The sequence below is a fragment of the Mus musculus genome, chromosome 14 (assembly GCF_000001635.26).
Source record: "Mus musculus strain C57BL/6J chromosome 14, GRCm38.p6 C57BL/6J".
NCBI classification, from domain to species: Eukaryota; Metazoa; Chordata; class Mammalia; order Rodentia; family Muridae; genus Mus; species Mus musculus.
Genome location: NC_000080.6, coordinates 120797806 through 120818815, shown reverse-complemented (window position 1 = coordinate 120818815; position 21010 = coordinate 120797806). Strand labels below are relative to the sequence as shown.

Genomic DNA, 21010 nt, shown 5'->3' with positions numbered 1-21010 from the left:
AGAAATGTTCAACATCCGTAGTCATCAGGGAAATGCAAATCAAACAACTACAAGATTCTATATTATACTTATTAGAATGGCTAAGATGAAAAACTCAAGTGATAGCACATACTGGCAGATATGTGGAGCAAAGGGTACACTCCTCCATTGCTGGTGGGAGTCCAAACTTGTACAACCCCTTTGGAAATAAATTTGAATAGTTCTACCTCAACACCCTGCTATACCACGCCTGGGCATATACTCAAAAGATGTCCCTTCTATTCTTGACTCTAAAGCCAGAGCCATATGGATGAAGCTGCTGAGTTCTGGTGCTTGCTCTGGCTGGAACATGGCCCCATTGTTTATTGCATCATCAGCTTTCTGTTTTCCAACTTCTTCACCCACTAAGTTTGACTGTCCTGGAACTTTCTCTGTAGACTGACCTTGAACTCAGAGATCTGCATGCCTCTATCCTCTGTAAAGGTGTATACCAGGATGCCTAAACATAGACTTTTCTCTATTTGGAGCTTACTCTGTACCAGTCTAACCTTGAACTCAGAGATCTGCTTGCTTGTCTTCTGGGATTAAAGGCATGTACCAGCATACCTGGACCTAGGCTTTTCTTTAGCTTTTCACAGAATCTTATAAATTCTGGGTTGTAGTTCAGTCCAGATATAGACAAGTTGATAACTGAAAATAACCATCACAATCCACCCCTTGTCCAATTGACACACAATCATATCTCCTTTATGTCCAAGTAAAAACAATAACCAGGTCATAATAACACCTAACATGATATAACCATTCTCTTGTCCAACTGAAAACACATAAACAATGAGTTTAGCTGGATAGAATCTTGCCCCAAAGTCACCACTCCATTAATTCCGTTTAATAATCTTGAACACAGGATTTAGCTCCATTACACTTCCTGGTGTGCACTTTTGTTTTTTTTTTTAATTAATTAATTTTTTTAAAAATATTTATTTATTTATCTATTTATCTATTTATTTTACATTGGAACTGTCTTCAGACATTCCAGAAGAGGGCGTCTGATCTCATTACGGATGGTTGCTCTCTCTGGCCCAGCTTGCTCATGCCCTGCTTCTTCCAGCCCCTGGTGTGCCTTTAATCTTTGAATCTTACATTTTGTATTTTTCCTTCCTGTACTTGCTATGCTTGATCAAAATGTTCCTCATGAGAGTGAACCACTGGACAAAGTCTAAACTAGACTTTTTTTTTTTTGAGACTTCCTTTGCTGATGCACTTAATCTAAATCTCTTTACCTTACCCTCAGGCAGACTTTTCAGACAAGGGCAAAAGCAACCACAGTCTTCACCAAAATATCACAAGAACATCCCCTAGGTAACATAACCAAAATCTGATTCCTCTGAAACCTCTTGAGCCAGGCCCCCACCATTAAATCACCCTTAGCCCCACTGTCTTCCATGCTTCTCCTAGGATGGCCCAGTAAGCCCCACTTAAAAGCCTTCCAGTGGGGGCTGGTAAGATGGCTCAGTGGGTAAGAGCACCCGACTGCTCTTCTAAAGGTCCAGAGTTCAAATCCCAGCAACCACATGGTGGCTCACAACCATCTGTAACAAGATCTGACGCCCTCTTCTGGAGTGTCTGAAAACAGCTACAGTGTACTTACATATAATAAATAAATAAATCTTAAAAAAAAAAAAAAAAGCCTTCCAGTGCTGTCCTAATCCAAAGGTCCAAAATCTACATCCCTCCAACAAAAGCAAGGTCAGGCCCATCACAGCAACACCCCATCCCTGGGACCAACTTTTCTCTTAGGGTTTCATTGCTGTGAAGAGACACTGTGACTAAAGCAACTCAATTTAATTTAATTTAATTTAATTTGGTTATTTAAGTGGGGCCAGCTTACAGTTTCAGAGGTTGAGTCCATTATCATTATGGTGGAAAGTGTGGCAGCATCCAGCTAGATGCGGCATTGGAGAAGGAGGTGAGATTTCTACATCTTGATCTGAATGCAACCAGGAGGAAACTGTCTTCTGCATTGGGTGGAGCTTGATTGAGCACTAGGAAACCACAGAGCGTACCTACACAGTGACACACTTCTTCTAACAAGGTCATACTTCCTCCAACCAGGCCACCCTCCTAATAGTGCCACTTCCCATGGGCCAAGTGTATTCAAATTACCACACTCATACAGAAACTCAAAAGTTTGGAGACAGTTTAAAACTAATGGGTTCCTGCCCATTGACCAAGCTAAGACTATTGAAGTTTTAGAAGACCAAAGAAAATGTTTATGGCCTTGGTAGTATTCTCTCTCTCTCTCTCTCTCTCTCTCTCTCTCACACACACACACACACATCTCTCTCTCTTTCTCTCTCTCTCTCTCTCTCTCTCTCTCTCACACACACACACACACACAAAAGTTTCACTTGCAATTTATAGATTTTCTCTTTTGGAGACAGGATTTCATTCCATAGCTCAAGATGGCCTCAAACTGGAAATGCTCCTTTCTCAGACTCTAGAGGGCTGTTTATGCCCCACTGTGCCCAGGTCTTTGTCATAGTTTTCTTAAATGAGGCACAAAAATCACAGATTTTTGAAAGGAGTTGATAAATTTGACAGACAGAAATCATTTGCTCTTCAAAAGGTTCTATCAATGACACAAATAGGCAAGCGACAGACTGGGAGGATATATTTGTAACCCATTTCTGGCAAAGGACTTGCATCTTGGGTATATAAAGAACACTCATGATTCAACAATATGGGGATTTTAAAGCATCCAATAAAAATGGCCAGATGATTTGAAGAGCTGCTTCATTATCAGACTAAGCACATGAGAATATGCCAATCTTCAGGCATTCCAGTAAGTTAACAGGACAACCAACACACACTTCCTAGAGTGGTCATAGACAGGTGGCTAGGCTCTGGTGCTACTGGGATGCTCTTACATCACTAGTGGCATGTGAGACCATACAGCCATTCTAGGAAGCAGGGTCCCCTTCTAGGAATTTACCTAAGGAAAATGAGAGGGTTTATGCCTGGGTATTCACATAGTGGCTTTCATTGTGATCATACAATATGGAAACAGCATAAATGCCTATCAAAAGGTGACCAAATTATGTGGTTAAGGACATGAAGATCAAGTCCTTGGAGGAGATCTACCTGTTCTCCCTGCCCATTAAGGAGTCTGAGATCATTGACTTCTTCCTGGGTGCATCCCTAAAGGATGAGGTTCTGAAAATCATGCCAGTGCAGAAGCAGACTCAGGTTGGCCAGTGGACCAGGTTCAAGGCTTTTGTCCCTGTTGGGGACTACAATGGTCACGTTGGTCTTGGTATTAAGTGCTCCAAGGAGGTTGCCACTGCCATCCGAGGGGCCATCATCTTGGCCAAGCTTTCCATCATCCCTGTGCAGAGAGGCTACTGGGGGAACAAGATTGGCAAGCTGCACACTGTTGCTTACAAGGTGACAGGCCACTGTGACTCTGTGCTGGTGCGTCTCATCCCTGCCCTCAGAGGCCCTGGCATTCAGCCAGAGGCTGCACTGTCATCCTGGGCAACTTTGCCAAGGCCACCTTTGATGCCATCATCAAGACCTACAGCTACCTGATCCCCGACCTCTGGAAAGAGACTGTGTTCACCAAGTCTCCTTATCAGGAATTCACTGATCATCTTGTGAAAACCCACACCAGAGTCTCTGTTCAGAAGATCCAGGCTCCAGCTATGGCTGGTGTGGGTTTTTTATACAAGAAAAATAAATAAAGTCTGGAAAAAAAAGTAGAACAAAAGTTCCTTCAGAGATACTGGAGGGAGGTGGGAGAAAGGTCACCCAGGGCCTTGATGAAGCCTTTGGGGAGGATGAAATAGATGTTCATTATGTTTCTTAAATGTGTGTGCATGTACATGTGTGTGTGTGTGTGTGTGTGTGAGAAAGGCATGCCCTTCTGTGCACACATGTGAGTGTTTGCCACAGTGTGAGTGCATGGGGAGGCCATAGGACAACCTTGGGTCATCTTCCATTTTGTGTGAGAAAGGGTCATTACTGGATGTCAAGCTAGCTAGCCACATGCTTACACACACATACCCACACACACACCACCACACACACACACACCACACCCACCCACACCCACGCACATGCACACACATGCACCTCCACCCACACGCACATGCGCACACACACACACACACACACACACACAGACACGCACACGCACACACACACTTTAGAACGATAGAATGATTGTGGTCATGGTTTCTTGTTTATGCAAAAGCCGGAATGTAACAGAGTCACAGTTCATTAAATGTTTTATGCCAGTCTACTCTACACCTCAGACGAGCTCCTGGGAAGTCGGTGAACATGAACCAGAAGGTGGAGAATATGTTCTGTGACCCTTACTAAAGCTCCTGAGATTTCACATCAGCTGTCACTTGTGCTGCTAATAGCCAGATTTTGGTGTCGGAAAAATAGCAACTTATAAAAAGGTTTCTTGTTCAGGAAGCTTTGAACAAACAATTCATTCGCTTCAAGCACACCAAGCACGCCCGTGTTGTTACCATGCTGCGCCCAGTATGAAAGGGGGGGTTGTTGCAACCATGGACCCAAACTCCTTGTTCCAAATACTAGGAAACAACAGCCTAATGAGTGATTTTTGAAAACCGATTTCCACCCCCAAATGAAGTATAAACCCTGTTGATGCTTCAGAACACAGAAAATGAACACAGATGGTAAATCAAATTTAGGGAGTGGGGACATTCTCCACAGCGCCTAGCTGCCAACTTCAAAACACTAGATGGCTCCCCTAATGTATTTTAGATTGAGTTAAAAATAGGGCTTCTCATCAGAGTTATTGAGAAAGATGACAATCATTTCTCAAGTGACGGTGCCGTTCTTAAGAGCTCTGGCTTACGAAGAAAGGAAGCTGCAGGGCAGGCCCAGAGAGATGGCTCAGGGGTGGCACCACAGGTTCCTTCTCATTAAGACACCTGAGCAATGGTGGGGACTCATCATGTGTCATTTCAAAGAGGGAACAGCAAGTGGGTAGTTTTTCATTTATCTTGAAAGATTTATTTTATGTGTGATTGTGCACACACATGTACACACACATGTACACACATGCACACACATGTACACACACATGTACACACACATGTACACACACATGTACACACACACACACACACACACACACACACACACACAGGTGCCTGAGCATATATCAGTGTGACACGCACACAGGAGCTTATGGAGGCCAGAAGAGGGCATCAGATTTCCTTGCAGCTGGGGTTACAGGCAGTTGTGAGCTGCCCACTGTAAAATAAGTTTGGTTTTTTTTTTTTTGTTTGCTTATTATTGTATTTGCCTGTGTGGATATGGAGGTCAAGGGTCACCTCCTACCGTGTGCATCCTAGGGGCAAACCTCAGGTTATCAGCCTTGGCAGCTAAGGGTCCCTGACACCAGCTAGTGGTTCTTAGTTTAATTTTTTTTTTTTTTTTTTAGATTTTACTTATTTTTATGTGTATGTATGTTTTGCCTGATGTAAGTCTATGTACCACATGTCTGGTTCCCATGGAGTACAGAAGAGGACAGTTGATTTCTGGGAACCTGTTGGGAGCTATTAAGACAACACTATTGTCCTGATCTCTGAATTGGGCCTCTCCCCCCACCCCCGAGAAGAAAAGGGGGTCAAAAGTGGGCCACCGATGCACCGCTCTGAGAACAACCACAGATTGTTCCAGCCCTAAGTCAGCGCCTGATGTCCTGACCTCAAGATGTACCCTGATACCGCCAACTTCCTGCTTCCCCGTGTATTCGCCAAAAGAAAAATTTCCGCTGTCCCATTCCTCCTGCTGAGAAGTACTTCCCCTTTTGCTTGTGCATTTAAACCTTGAGCCTTGCTAATACAGTGAGACCTTGATGTTACTCAGACTGCTTCCGTGTGTCGTTCATTGCACAAAGTTCTCGTCTCTCTCTATCCCCCATTTGGTTCTTAGGAGAAGGTCCCCTTGAGACCCTTGAATAACTGGACCTGCTGGGCGGGTCAGGAACCTAGAGTTACAGATGGTGGTGAGCCACCATGAAGGTGCTGGGAGTCAAACCTGGGTCATCCAGAAGAACAGCCAGTATTCATAACTGCTGAGCCATTTTTCTAGCCTCCGGCAATTAAAAATAAAATTATTTGGCCAGGAAGATGGCTCAGTCATGAGGATGGGAGCTTAGTTTCCAGCATTCACATAACAGATCAGCTGTAGTAGCATGAGCCTGTAGCCCCAGTGCTGGGATATGTAGACACGGGGATTGGGGAAGCTTGCTAGCCAGCCAGTCTAGACCAATCAATGAGAGACCCTTTCTCAAAAATAATGAGGTGGAAAGTGTCTGTGGGAGATGCTTAGGGTCAACTCTGGCCTCTATATGTGTGTGTGCACACAGGTGCACATGCACACAAAGCAAGTATTTGATAGATGCTGTTGAACTTGGAGCTTGACCTTCTGCTCCATCCTTGAGGGAGTTTTGTCAACAGGATAGAGGTCTTAATTCTCTGAGGGGTCAGACAAGCTCAGGTAGACAGGTAGACAGGCAGGCTCTGCATAACAGAGCAAAGCTATGGGTTAGAGCTTCCACACTGATTATGAACTGTTGACCCTGGCAACTTACCGGTTTTTAAATCATTGGTAAAGTGGGTATTTGAGAAATACCAGCACACTAGTGTTGTAAATGATTATAATCCACCCTGAATAGGATGGAATAGGAAACTCTTGGTATTTGCAGGATGCCTTATATTTTGTGAAACATTTTCATATTTATGAGTAATTTGCGAATTTTTGTTAAGAGGAATGTGCTTTCTGATGCAACGTTACCCAGAAGCATGGTGTCTAGGGAACATAAAAGCAGACTTACCCTGGTTCATCAAGGTATAGAGTTTCTACCCAGGCCCATACCAGGTCCTATACCAATACGTGGTCTGCTTCCGACCAAGCGCACCTGGCTCCTCCACCAGGAAGGCAGGTGCTTTGCTCAAACACCAGGACAAAGTGGACGTTTGCATGGCGCAGAATCTTAGAGACCTGTTTACTCTGAAGTCACACACAGATTTACTTCATCATGGCGTTATATGCCGGGATTGCACAGAGGTGCTGGCGTGGGCACTTGGGATATTTTTACAGCTGGGTCTTTTGCTCACCGAGGAGTTGAATTCTGTCTTTAAAACACCTATATTAATGAATAGCAACCAGGCCTGTGTCTTGGAGGATACGAAGAAAGCAATTCAAGTTTGTTGCTTGAATCATTATGCAAAGCTGGAGAGCAATAATGACCTTCATTTGAACACTGGATGCGGGTAAAAGCATTCCCCTTCATCTTAGATAATTGAATTCCTTCATGTAAAATTTATAATAAATCTTGGCTTAGTGACTAATAATGGCATTGTTCTATTTTTTTTTTTTAATTAAAGGGGATTTTAGCTTAGCAGCCCATGGTAGTTTATGATTTTGTTTTATTTTGAGACAAGATCTTATGTAGCCCAAGCTGGCCTTGAACTATATTTCTAAGGATGACCCAATCAAAGATGGCCTTGAACTTTCCAGTCTTATTGGCTTGACTTTTCAAGTGTTGGAATTGCAAGGGTGGATCATCCCATCTGGTTTGATGCAGTTCTGAGAATGGAACCCAAGGTTCATGCATGCTAGGCAACTAGGCTACCTTTCTGCCCTTCCACGGGGTTTCTTTTTTTCTTTTTTTTTAATTAGGTATTTTCCTCGTTTACATTTTCAATGCTATCCCAAAGGTCCCCCATACCCAGCCCCCCAATCCCCTACCCACCCACTCCCCCTTTTTGGCCCTGGTGTTCCCCTGTACTGGGGCATATAAAGTTTGCAAGTCCAATGGGCCTCTATTTGCAGTGATGGCCGATTAGGCCATCTTTTGATACATATGCAGCTAGAGACAAGAGCTCCGGGGTACTGGTTAGTTCATAATGTTGTTCCACCTATAGGGTTGCAGTTCCCTTTAGCTCCTTGGGTACTTTCTCTAGCTCCTCCATTGGGGGCCGTGTGACCCATCCAATAGCTGACTGTGATCATTCCACGGGGTTTCTTGTAGAGCAAAGACTTCATGTCTTTCAGGTGCCAGCAACTTTCATCCCTGTTCTCTTTTCTGGCTAGTTTTATGTCAACTTGACCCAAACTAGGGTCATCTGAAAGGAGGGAACCTCAATTAAGAAAATGTTGCCATAAATCCGGCTGCATTAGTGATCAGTGCTGGGGGGCCCAGCCCATTGTAGGTGATGCCATCCCTGGGCTGGAGGTCCTGGGAAGAAAGCAGGCTGAGCAAGCCACGATAAGCAAGGCAGTACTCCTCCACCGGCTCTGAATCAGCTCCTGCCTCCAGGATCCTGCCTAATTCTAGTTCCTGTCCTGGTTTCCTTCAGCTGGTCTACATATTGGGTGTTATCCATATGGATTTGTGGGGCTCTGGCCCAGCCGAAGAGGCCAAAGAGTTGCAGGTCTCCAAGGGGTAGCGGGAGCAGGGCTGGCTGCTGGGCCTCTTCTGGGGCTGCAGGAGGTGGGAGGTAGTAGGGAGGCTAGGAGCCAAAGTCGGGGCCACTGGACAGGAAGTGGCTGCAGCTGCTCGAGCAGCGTCCAGCCATGTCAGCTTCGGAAGAGAATACTCTTCTCTGGAGTGTTACAGTTCGATGAGATATGCACTCTCAGACGATCTTTGGTGAAATAACTCATGCACTTCATTCCTTGTGGATAGGACCTTATCAACATTTGGGTGTGGGTTGGGATCTAGAGGCAGATGCGCTCTATGGGCTTGGTCTGAGACTCTAGGGATGCCTCATCTGCACGAGGAAGAACTTCAGGTGTTGTCCCTAAGTTACTCAATGGGGTGTCGTGGTCACACGTTCCAGAACAGGAGCCTGGTTGGGAGTAGATTTAAGTACCATTCTCAATGATGAGGATTCCTGAATCCGCCCAGCCTTACCAGGTTTTCTGTCTGGTGGCATGCTTCACCGCTCCACAATGGAGAACGATGTGGAAGTGTAAGCCAAATAAACCCTTTCCTCCCCACATTGCTTTGGTCACGGCGTGTCATCTCAGCAGTAGTGACTGTAACTAGGACAATCACTTAAGCCATGTAGCATGCTTCTCCTAGGCAGAGCATCTTAGTTCCTGCTTCAGTTTTAAGCTACTGCGGGCCGTATGAATTCTGTGAAGCTGCCATCTTCAAGGCCTGTGGGTTGCTACGTTTATCTCCTACATCATTTGCAGCCGATTCAGGCATGGTGTGTGAGGCTCTGACTGGGCACAGGGCCACCTGTGGGAGGGGGTGGTACAAGTCCTTGTTTTCAAGGCTCTGATTCTCTGGAAAGGGATGCTCCAGTCATATGGGCCTCCGCCTCCTCCCTCCTGTTGATGAAGTTTAGTCAGCAATTTGAGGAAAAAGAGACAAAGCAGAAAACATATGGGTTGTCAGCCCTAAGGGGCGATTTGGAGTAAGAAGGTTAGCCTGGGGCTTTTGGGTCATATGTCATTTTGGTATTAGGTAGTTATTTTATTTTATTTTGTTTTATGTGTATGAGTGTTTGGCCTGCATGCATATGTGGGAACCATGAGCATGACCTGTGCCCTCAGAGGCCAGAAGAGTGTCTTGGATTCCCTGGAACTGGAGTTAACAGGCAGTTGTGAGCTGTCACGTAGGTGCTTGGAATCAAACCTGGATACTTTGAAGGAGCACCAAGTGCTGTTAACCACTAAGCCATCTCTCCAGCCCCAGTTGGTGGTTTTAAATGTTATTATTATTATTTTTTACATGTATTGTTGTGGGATATCCATTAGAGAAGACTTGTTGGATATAGGTTTAAGTCAATAAAAAGTCTTCCCAGTGTAACCCACAGCTATTCCCAGGGTGAGCTTTTAAGCATAAAAAACAAAAACAAAAACAAACCAACACCCCCCCCCCAAAAAAAAACCAAAAAACAAAAAACAAAAAAACATGTTCTGGGTTGAGATTCTTCAGTTGACAAGAACAGTTAGCCAGAAGCAGAACTACAGAAGCCAAAAAGCAAGGTTAGTACAGTTAGTGACTTTCCCAGAGCTATGGACTTTGATGGATTAAGTTTTTGTTTTTGTTTTGGCTGATGGTACTGTCTACATGCTGGGTTTTAATGGAGTCAGTTGTGCTAAGGTCTGGGGTCCTATTACAGTATGGATGGTTGCCTGCATGTATGTGTGTGCACCATGTGCAAACCAGGTGCCAGAAGAGGCATTGAGTCCCTTGGAATTGGAGTTAGGGTGGGTTAGGAGCTGCCCTGTGAATGCTGGGAAATGTACCTTCACCCTCTGTAAAAGCAGCAATGCCCTTTACCACTGAGCCCCTTCTCTAGGGATGTTAAGTTAGAATAAAAAGCTGAAAAAAATCAGGGGCATGGGGAGAAAAAGAAGCCCTTTCCACCAGGATCTGGCTTGAGTTACTCACTCGCAGAGTCAAGAGCTTCAACATAACTGACCAAAAATGGAGATTGCCTACTGCCGTAGCTTGCCTCATGTGTCAGCTTGACACACTGGGGAAGAAGGAACCATACTGCAGGGATTGCTTCAGTTGGATTGGCTATGAGCATTTTCGTGACTGCTAATTGATGTGGGAAGGCCCATCCAACTGTGGGCAGCACCAGCACTGGGTGGGTGACAGGTAGGCCTGGGATGTATAAGAAGGGTAGCTGAGAAAACCAGAGTGAGCAGCCATTAAACACCATTCCTCTGTGTTTTCTATGTTAGTTCTTGTCTTAAGCTCCTGTCCTGGCTTCTTGAATGGAAGGAGGATGACCTGTGAGAGGAACTAAACCCTCTGTTCCCCACTGTGAGGCAATGGGCTATGCACAGACAGTCTGGTCTCCAGTCGAGTTGAGGTCTGATCCTCCCCCCTCCCCCAGAATCCGATGGGTGGTAATTCCCACCTACATGGGACATTCCCTCATGTCTCCTGGACCCCTGGCTCCTGTCGAAGTTACCGCCCCCACAGCCCCCACAGCCCCCCAAGAGAGGCTCGTGGCTAGCAGTCATGTACACAATGTCCCAAGCTTCTGATCTTCAAGCTAGACTCCTCCCAGTTACCTAGCAACAGCAAGATAACAAGCCCACTATAAGAGGGGCTGCTTGGCCCCACCTCGCTCTCTCTCTCTTACTCTCTCTCTTACTCTCTAAGCTTTTACCTCTCTCTCTCTAAGCCTTCACCTTTCTTACTCTCTCTCTTTCTCTCTTTCCCTTCTCTCCTCTTGGCCATGGCTGGTTTTTCCTCTCTCTCTTTCTACTTTTTCTCTTTCCTTTTGCCTTTCTACAATAAAGCTCTAAAACCATAGATTGTCTCTGTTTAACAAGGCCCAGACTAAGGACTCTCGCCTGCATGGGAATCTCTCTCCCTCTGCCTCTTCCTGTATCTCTGAGGCCGAGAGAGTTGCTCCGAGGCCCCTATTCTGTTCTCAGCTCCTCTGCCGTATGGAGCATGGGATGCCAGAGACCGAGAACCTGGTACTGGGGGCTGCCCCTTGTCCGCCCCTGTGGGGAGCGGGTGTGGCGGCAGTCCCAAAGGCGCCAGGGACTGCAGCTAAGTCATATGACTTGCACCTGACTTCCTCATATAAGACACAAACATCTTGAGTGCTGCGCAGGTGTACCAGGATACAGGTGAATCCAATTTGGTGGAGATTTGCCCCTGCTGCCCTGATTAGCTGAAGCTGCGTGCCTGGTGAGGTGGCGTGGCCTGCTGTGCGTGGATGGGAACTGAGAGTATAAAAGAGTGAGAGGCCCAGGGTTCGGGGGAGATATAAAAACAAGGGAGATATAAAAACAAGGGAGATATAAACAGGGGAGATATAAACAGGGGGAGATATAAAAACAAGGGAGATATAAACAAGGGAGATATAAACAAGGGAGATATAAACAAGAAGAAACAGGACTGAATAAACATGTGCAGAAGGATCCTGTAGCAGCGTCGTTCTTCCTGGCCAGTTGAGCGCGCGCAACACGCCCCCCCCTCCCCCCCCCCCCCCCCGTGGGGTCAGTGGCTTCACACAGCCAGTTGCCTGGGGCCACGTGGAAAGCATTTGGCAGTCTTCCTGCATCTGCCCGCCCAGAGCACAGGAACTCTGGCAGGACAGCAGCTCCCTTCAACACCCACAGCCCCACATCCCATGTTGCTATTGGTCACGCTGTTCATGGTGCTCTTGGTCATGGTGTGTATCACAGCACAGGAAAGCAAAATTGAACTCTTACAGAGAGGCTATAAGATGTCTTAAGATGTCTCAGACAAGGTTGTTATGGACACAACAGGTGACGCTTGCTCAGAGCGGGGACATTTGTGACCTTCTGGTTTAGTCCACTCTGAACCCCCCACAGTCGCGACCCAGACTGTGCACCCAGTAAAACCAACCCAGCTTCTCTGACAAGAGGGGATTCTTGAGGAGACCGCTTCCATGTAGACGCCTCAGGGGCGTGGTCAGGGGCGTGGTCAAGGGCACTGGAAGTTGGCTGCCTCCTTTCCTGTCCAGTCAGTGGTGCTCAACAGTGTTGGTAACGGGCATTTTTTTTTTTTAAAGACCAGAACGGTTGTGATGCCTCATAGGCAAAGCAACCTCAGGGCCTTTCTTAGTAAGCCTGGCTAAGAAGCAAAGCCTTCCGTCCTGGACTCCTTGCTGATGGACCCTACCTGCCCTTGGGGTTGGAGCTGAGGTGGTGCAGAGCCAACAACACAGACTCCCGGGAGCAGGTGAGAAACAGCCAAAGTTAGCTCTCAGAGCACTGCCTCCAGCCACCACTATTGGTCCCAAGAAAGCAGCTCTTCTAAACAGCACTTCCTGATTGGCTGGCAGTGCCTGCACCAGCAATCCTTGCTCTCTCAGGCAGTCTTCAGTCAGGTTCTCCTATAGGAGATGCTGGTTTTTCAGGCAGTCCTCAATTAGGTCCTCCTGCAGGAGATGCTCTTGGGGCTGCAAGGCCCCACAGTGTTTACACAGAGGCAGCCCAGACCCTCCTTTCCTGCTACATCTCAGTTTATCTTTTGCCTGCTGAGTCCCACCTGCCCCCTTTTCAGACAGAGTCTCACTGTATAGCTCTGGGTGTCCTGAAACTCACTGTGTAGACCAGGCTGGCCTAGAACTCACAGGGACCTTGTCTCTGTCTCCCAAGCACTGGGTTAAAAGTCATGTGTCACCATGCCTGGCATCTTGATTGTTTCCCAGTCTGGATAGCTATGCACAGTACCATCATCAACGAACCTGTGTGAGGTTTTGTGTGGACATAAATTTTTGGTCCCTTTGGGTAAATATTAAGGAGGAGGCAGTGAGATCAGTCTGCTGGCTCTGTGAGGAACCGCAGAACCGTCTCCCAAAGAGCCTGTTGTGTTTTAATTTCCAACAGATTGTTCTCGTTCCTACCACTGTTGTTAACCACACCCTCTGACTGGTCCTGTTCAGTTTGTGTGGTTTGATGAGGAAAAGCTGTGTTGTGTCACTGACCATTGATACAGCCCTATTTTATGTTCTTTTACTATGACCTTCAAGCAACTGGCCTCCCGGAGAGTGAAACTGGACTGAGGCAAAAACTGCCTAGCTCTCGGCTCTGGCTGCCAGAATTCGTTCTCTACACTGACTGAAATAGATTAAGAAAATTATATTTTCCAACCTTATCCTCTCAAAATAAAAGTACATGCTACTTAAGTGTTAATCTTCTCTTTATGCTGAGCTTCCTGTGCTGTGGGTATTTCAATCTGGCTCAATGTTCAGATCTTTCCCTCCACAGAAATCTGTATTTTTTTTTTTTTTCAGTCAAGAGAAGGTCTGTGAAGGTCTGTGATTTTGCTTGTCAATTTGATTGAACTCAGAAACAGCCAGTGGGAAAACACACCCACCCACCTAGGGCATTAGTGAGGTACACCTCGTGGGGCCATGATCAGAGAGCTTTTACTGAGGAGGGAAGACCCACCCAGTATTTGGGTAGAGCCATCCCTTGGGTCCAGGTCTCAGAAGGAAGTGGAAAAAAGAGAAAGTAATCGTTTTTTGCTGGTGGCTGCTCTTTACACAGGCTGTATCCTGGCTTCTTGGTGCCTCACTCAAAGATCTGAAGAAGCTCACACAAAAGGAAAAGTGGTGTGGGCTTTATTCAGAAGGCTCAGCAGGCTGGGGGGGGGGGGAGGGAGGAAATTGCTTAAGGGCTCCCCGGTTACTTCCCATGTGTGCCTTTGGTGATTCTTGGGGGAGAAAGGAGGAGCTGCTAGTGCGGGTGAGGGCGCAATGAGACCATCAAACTGGAAAACTCCAGGGGAAGAAAGAAAGGTTTGGGGAGATTCAAATGGTCCAGGTTGATCCTGGGGGTGGGGGTGAGGGTGAGAATGGGAGTGGGGGGCAGGCAGAGAAAATTACAAACGGTGTGGATAGTCTTGCCAGTTTTAAGGAGTCAGGTTGCTTCAGGAGAAAGGCTGAGAGCCACAGCAGCCTGGGAGTTAGAGTATCTGGGATTGCAGTTTCTGACATCCTTAGCAGCACTGCCATTTTGGGGCCGTTTTGGACCTAACATTCCAGACTTTTCTTGATATTAGGCATGCTGGTTGTCATGTGGTTGCTTTCAGCTGAGTGAGGAAGAACATGGGAGTCGCCTTAGGAAAGCTGAGTTGGGGGGTCATCAGGTGGCCTGATGGCAGGAGAGTCAGGGAAATTTCATCAGAAGCATTGTCTGGTTTACTGACCATCGGGTAATTTCACCAATTGTCTCCCGAGAGAACCGGAAGAGGGAACCGTCGTTGTTACAAGAAATGCAGATATCGGTGGGCTAACGAGATGGATGAGCCAGGGGCCCAAGGAAGACACAAAGGAGAGCCATGCATAGGTCCCCCTGGAAGCTTCAGATTGCGAGGCAGCTCCTGTAAGCCTTTAATCCTCTTTTCCGCTTGACTGCACTGGTTCACACGCTAGCAGCCCTTTTCATTGATGAAGAGGCAAGCAGCTCCGCTTTCAGCCCTCAGCAAGTTCAGGGCTTGCTGGGTTTGTAGGACCACAGAGGCGAGGGAGCTGAGCTGGTTTTGGTGTTGGAGGGCTGAGGTTGATTTTTGGATGGTATCTGCCATCTGAGTGGGGATCAGCTGAGACAGATATAGACGTGGGCAGAGAAGGTAAGGTGCACACGGGGATCTTTATCTTCGGTGTATGTTTGAAACTTCCAGACCTCTTGCGTGCTCCTGGCAGAAAGAACACCCAATAGAAAAGAGAGGAAAGAGCCCAATCTCAGGGACAGGAGGGAGAATTTAACTTTAGCATCCCATGGAAGGGTAGGAGTACTTATCAGGTGGATGTGGGAGCTGGGGGTGGGGGAGGGGGTCCTAGAGCTCGTTTTTTTGGGCTGTGGCAAGAGGATCCCAGTTTCAACACCCTGAAATTTACATAAAATTTAAAGACAAAAAGAGGTAACAGTCCAATCTACATCTACCCAGAAGGGAGAATGAGGACAGAAAGGTAGGGTGTGTGCTTCCGTTCCGCTCCGTTCATCTTTTGGGTCCTCAAGCCTTTCTTCCCCTCAGTTTTCTTCCTGTCCCGTTACAGATGAACGTTCATGCTCATGTTGATAACCTACAGGTTTTATTTTTGCTATGGCTCAAAACATGAGTCTGTTTGAGCAGCTTGCAGACACTTATTAACTGCTTTGTCTACAACAAAGATTTCAATACAGATTAAAACAAGCTGTGGTTCTGATGATACCGCTAAAACTCGAAGCTTGTTTTCAGTTACGTGCTTCAGGTTTAACTTGACAGCTTATACAGAAAACTAGACTGGTCTCTCCCTCCAAGCTGGTCTCTGTAAATGAATTATATTTCTATTTTATATGACTAAAAACACAGTTCTGAAAACATTAAAGAATTTAATTATTTAGAGCTGGGCGTGGTGGTGCACGCCTTTAATTCCAGCACTCGGGAGGCAGAGGCAGGCGAATTTTTGAGTTCAAGGCCAGTCTGGTCTACAAAGTGAGTTCCAGGACAGCCAGGGCTATACAGAGAAACCCTGTCTCAAAAAACCAAAATAAATAAATAAATAAGTAAATAAATAAATAAATAAAATAAAAAAAGAATTTAATTATTTATAAAGAGACTGTCTTAGTCAGGGTTTCTATTCCTGCACAAACATCATGACCAAGAAGCAAGTTGGGGAGGAAAGGGTTTATTTGGCTTACACTTCCATGCTGCTGTTCATCGCCAAAGGAAGTCAGGACTGGAACTCAAGCAGGTCAGAAAGCAGGAGCTGATGCAGAGGCCATGGAGGGATGTTCTGTACTGGCTTGCCTCACCTGGCTTGCTCAGCCTGCTCTCTTATAGAACCCAAGACTACCAGCCCAGAGATGGTTCCACCCACAAGGGGCCTTTCCCCCTTGATCACTAATTGAGAAAATGCCTTACAGTTGGATCTCATGGAGGCATTTCCTCAACTGAAGATCCTTTCTCTGTGATAACTCCAGCTGTGTCAAGTTGACACAAAACTAGCCAGTACAATTGACCCCTTGTCAACTTGACACACAAATGCATCACTAGTAAGCCTCAACCCTTAAAATCTTATTCATCCCCAAGATCTAAATAACTTTAAAAGTCCCACAGTCTTTACATATTCTTAAATTTTCAATCTCTTTAAAATATCCATCTCTTTTAAAATCCAAAGTCTTTTTACAATTAAGTTTCTTAACTGTGGGCTCCACTAAAACAGTTTCTTCCTTCAAGAGGGAAAATATCAGGGCACAGTCACAATCAAAAGCAAAAGTCAATCTCCAACCGCCCAATGTCTGGGATCCAACTCACGATCTTCTGGGCTCCTCCAAGGGCTTGGGTCACTTCTCCAGCCATGCCCTTTGTAGCACACACATCATCCTCTAGGCTCCAGATGCCTGTACTCCACTGCTGCTGCTGCTCTTGGTGGTCATCTCATGGTACTGGCATCTCCAAAACACTGCATGACCCCTTCAGTCCTGGGCCTTCAATTGCAACTGAGGCTGCACCTTCACCAATGACCTTCCATGGCCTCTCACAGTGCCAAGCCTCAGCTGCTTTGCATGACCCTTTCATGCCTTCAAAACCAGTACCACCTGGGTGACTCTTACACAGTACCAAGTCCCGCTGCAGCAGGAGTACAACCTTGGCCATCTCTGGAACACAGCCTGTTTGTGCTTTCAGAAAACACTTCCCAGAAGATGTCACCTCAATGATGCTGGTCTCTTCTTAATCACCGCTAATTTCTTAGCTCCAGCTAACCAGCATCAATAGTCCCAGTAATGCAAAGTTTTTGCTTTGGTAGTTCTGGTATCTTGTTAATCACAGCTGATTCTTCAGCCCCAGCTAACCAGAACTACAGAATCTTCACAATCAAAACAGCAATGGCCCTGAAAAGAGTCTTTAATCTTCCCTCTGAAATTTCACAACCCAGGCCTCCATCCTCTGCACTGTTCTCAACATTATCTTCCAAGCTCCTACACAACATTCGACAGAGTTCTTAACACCGAATGGATCTTCTGGCCCAAAGTTCCAAAGTCCTTCCACAGTCCTTCCCAAAACATGGTCAGGTTGTCACAGGAATACCCCACTCTGCTGGTACCAATTTGTCTTAATCAGGGTTTCTATTCCTGCACAAACATCATGACCAAGAAGCAAGTTGGGGAGGAAAGGGTTTATTTGGCTTACACTTCCATGCTGCTGTTCATCGCCAAAGGAAGTCAGGACTGGAACTCAAGCAGGTCAGGAAGCAGGAGCTGATGCAAAGGCCATGGAGGGATGTTCTGTACTGGCTTGCCTCACCTGGCTTGCTCAGCCTGCTCTCTTATAGAACCCAAGACTACCAGCCCAGAGATGGTTCCACCCACAAGGGGCCTTTCCCCCTTGATCACTAATTGAGAAAATGCCTTACAGTTGGATCTCATGGAGGCATTTCCTCAACTGAAGATCCTTTCTCTGTGATAACTCCAGCTGTGTCAAGTTGACACAAAACTAGCCAGTACAGAGACTGACCATACACTTGTATGTCTTAACTATCTTTAACAATGTACAGCAAGTTAGTAACTTTTTTAAGATTAGGATTTTATAATTTTTATCTCTGTTGAGTTTGAGCTTTAAAAATGTGTAATTTTTGAATTGAAGACCCTTTAGTATCAAAATAAGATTGAAAAGATAAATACAGTTCACGGAGAGGCCAGGAATCTCACTTTCCTGATCCTTTTATAGTGTACTTTACAAGATACCAACGCTTTTTATATTACTCAATTTCTCTAAATAACTAAAGCTTAGTGAAGGCAGCAAACACATAGTAGCAGTTAGACACAAATCTTCAAATTCCATTAGCCCGAATGGAGGATTATAACCTCAAGAATTTGTAAGCTTCAATCACCACCCAGATTTTGTTCCTAAATCCTACAAACCGTGTTCGTGATTTTATTCTCACTTGTTTTTTCTTCACTCTTAGAGTTAATCCCACTAAATGAGAGTAAAGCTCGTTATCCATTTTGTTTTTTTTGTTTTTTTTTTTTAGTTGAATTAAGCAAGGTTTATTTTCTGTTAGGCAGGGACTATCTTCCTAAAGTGGGGTTTGAGGAAATAACATTGAGCAAAGGAGAAGATGGGTTTCTAAGAGACCCCAAACTGCAAGGCAGGGGTTTTATATGAACTCGGCAGAATACCTCAAAATTATTTGCAGAATACCTTATCAGGGTAGAGGTCAGGGTATAGGGTATGAGATATAACAAGTTCCAGAAAATAGGTCAAGACATGGCCAAATCCAGCTTTTACCGACAGCAGGAATGAAGTTATATTGACCTTGTAATAAGATGACTTTTAAGCTTAAGATGGAATCAGGTTGGTTCAACCACATCCTTGATAGGTAACGGCTGTTTTTATCTCTCGTATGGGGCTGGCAGTGCTCTGGTGGGGCACTTTAGTATTTTTTATTTGGAGAGAATAACATTTGTATCATGGCTAGGGTCTCTCTAATTCCATCTGATTGGTTAGCATAGAACGAATACATTTTTTTCTTAAAGCTATCCTTTTGTTCTGCTCAGAGCAGATTGAGTGCCCATCACATAGTAAACTATTTCAGCTAACGAATCTACTTATTGATAGATCTTGGTTTATTTGGTTTTCACAGGTACCTTTCTGATAACGGGAAGCCAGGTATGCTAATAGGTTTACGTGTAGTCATTTTTGTCCGCTTTGCCAAGGAGCTTCCTTTGGATCTAATATTCCTTTGTAGAGGATAAGGGAGATGTAATCTCATCTGCAACTGTTTCTTGGCTGAAATTAGGATGTCATTAGAAGGTTCAGATGTGGGATTAAAACGGGTCCCAAGTCCACTTGGGGCTCGGGCCACTGGGCGAAGCAGGATGCGGGAAGTCTGACTGCGTGGACCCCTCGCAGCTGACGTTGGGCTGTGAGAAGCTGAAGGACCTCACTCCGTGGGTGGGAAAGGCACAGTCTGAGGTCTCTGTGGACCTGCCTGAGTTGGCTAAGGGGTCCAGGGCCGCATGGAGGCCGAGACGGGCAGGTTCTCACTCTTGGGTACCGCAGACACCACTGAATGCTGTGGAAGAGCTGAGAACGGAGTGTGGGCCTGCGGGGGTGGGGGTGGGGAGACACTCTGGCCCAGGGCTGAAGGGAAAATGGCAGGAGAGAGCTTCAGCTGGGTCCCGTGGAAAGGGAAGTCCTAGGCAGGCGTAGTGGTCGGGTAGGCTTGGTGGAGACAGTGCCTGAGAAGGCAGAGAGGCCTCCAGACAGGAGGTTAGATACAAGACTTGTTAGAGGAAGACCTGCTTCATTGCTCCAGGACGGCAGGTTCCAATGAGAAGAGGCAGTCCATGGTTTTTTTGTTTTGTTTTGTTTTGTTTTGTTTTGTGTGTGTGTGTGTGTGTGTGTGTGTGTCATCTTTGCGCAGGGGCCATGCTAATCTTCTCTGTATCGTTCCAATTTTAGTATATGTGCTGCCAAAGCGAGCACCAGTCCATGGTTTTAAGGCATTTAATGTAGAAAGGCAGAGAGAGGGACAGAGTAGGGAAGTAGAGGCCGGCCATGGCTATGTGGAGAGAGGGGGAGCAAGAGGGCAAGAGTGAGAGAGGCAGGGGCAAGATAGTAAGAGAGGGAGGAGGGGGCAAACAGCCTCTTTTATAGTGGGCTGGGCCATCCTGGCTGTTGCCAGGTAACTGTGGGGGTGGAGTCCAGACAGAATACCAGGAGTTTGGGACATTGCCTACATGACTGATGGCCACACACCTCTGAGGGGGTGGGGGTTGTGGGAGGCTGTAGTTGCGACAGTGGCCAGGGGCCCAGGGGTTGTGGCCGAACACCTGCTGTCCCTCATAGGTGGAAGTCATCACCAGGGACCAGGCTGTCTGTGCATGGGCTTACCGCCCTACATTCAGGAAGGCTGGAATGCTGGTCAAAAGCCAGGAGGGGATTCAGGCAATGGGGCACCCATCAGAAGCATCTGCTTTACTGACCCGGCTGAAGAGGCAGGGATCTGTAAATGTGATGTAATGCAATCACATTAGCAGGGGTTGGGGGTGAAGCAACAGGCAGGGAAAGTCTTGCCGGTTTTAAAGAGACATGTTACAATAGGAGGGAGCCTGCAAGCTGTAACAGCCTGAGAGTTGGAGCAGTGGGGCCAGGGAGTGGATAATGGGCCGGGAAAGCTTTGGAGCTAGTGTGAGGATTTTATCTGTTGTGGGCTGGTGTGGTAGTTTGAATATGCTTGGCCCACAGGGAGCGGTGTTGGAGGAAGTGCGTCACTGTGGGGGTGGGTTATGAATCTCGAAGAGCCAGTGAGGAAGAGCCAGTCTCCTGTTTACCTTTGGAACAAGATGTAGAACTCTCAGCTCCTCCTGTGCCATGCCTGCCTGGATGCTGCCATGCTCCTGCCTTGAGGATAATGGACTAAACCTCTGAAACTGTAAGCCAGGGCCAATTAGATGCTGTTGTCCTTATAAGAGTTGCCTTGGTTATGGTGTCTCTTCACAGCAATGGAAACCCTAACTAAGACAGCTGGCC

General features: G+C 46.3%; 1 long non-coding RNA gene, 1 other non-coding gene and 1 pseudogene across 8 annotated transcripts in view; 2 read left to right on the top strand and 1 right to left on the bottom strand.

The window, feature by feature from the left end:
- On the top strand, positions 3076-3689 carry Gm18076 (predicted gene, 18076; annotated as a pseudogene).
- Positions 12524-21010, top strand: part of Gm41253 — a 44182-nt gene continuing 35695 nt past the window's right edge. For 5 of the 7 annotated variants that reach the window (XR_874981.1, XR_874987.1, XR_874980.1 and 2 more), the window contains exon 1: positions 12524-12724. This is a non-coding gene — a long non-coding RNA (predicted gene, 41253). Of the gene's footprint in view, positions 12725-14502; positions 14875-14920; positions 15122-21010 lie in introns of those variants that run through there. The other 2 variants (XR_874982.2, XR_874983.2) reach the window with 2 other exon arrangements.
- Gm25781 lies at positions 19856-19963 on the bottom strand. Its single transcript, XR_003951331.1, has one exon. It is a non-coding gene; the product is annotated as a U6 spliceosomal RNA (small nuclear RNA).